This window comes from Penaeus monodon, chromosome 25 (assembly GCF_015228065.2).
Source record: "Penaeus monodon isolate SGIC_2016 chromosome 25, NSTDA_Pmon_1, whole genome shotgun sequence".
NCBI lineage: Eukaryota > Metazoa > Arthropoda > Malacostraca > Decapoda > Penaeidae > Penaeus > Penaeus monodon.
The window spans coordinates 6,674,387-6,674,798 of record NC_051410.1 but is presented as its reverse complement, the minus strand read 5'-3'; the positions used below and the strand labels follow the sequence as shown (position 1 = coordinate 6,674,798).

Genomic DNA, 412 nt, shown 5'->3' with positions numbered 1-412 from the left:
ACTGCTACGGTTATCGTTCTTCGGTGTCTTCTCTATCCTTCTGCATCCTTTCTTCGCGAGGATATTGGCCGGGAAATAACAAAAGCAAGCAAGTGAAGAAAAGTGCAACACTCACAAAATTCTACTCAGTATCTCTGATAAACACAAGTTCAAATAGCTTTGTAGGACACTGAAGAAGCCTTGACAGAGCGATTATGAACGAACAATTGAAAAAAAAAGGATCTGTAAGACTAAATGGCACAAAGAGGAGGCAGTTACAGGGAAAGACCGTTGTTCATAAACCAGGTCAGTGAGTTAATTTAAGACCTACCGTTATTTTCGCCAAAGAAAAGTAAACATGTCAGGAGTTACTTTATATAAACTGATAGATTAAAATCTTTACTCATGATTATTAGTAAAAAGGGGCCAGGGA

General features: G+C 38.1%; 1 protein-coding gene across 1 annotated transcript in view; it reads right to left on the bottom strand.

Moving 5' to 3' along the window:
* LOC119589311 overlaps positions 1–412 on the bottom strand; it is a gene marked incomplete in the record, with an annotated part of 61,041 nt that overhangs the window by 911 nt on the left and 59,718 nt on the right.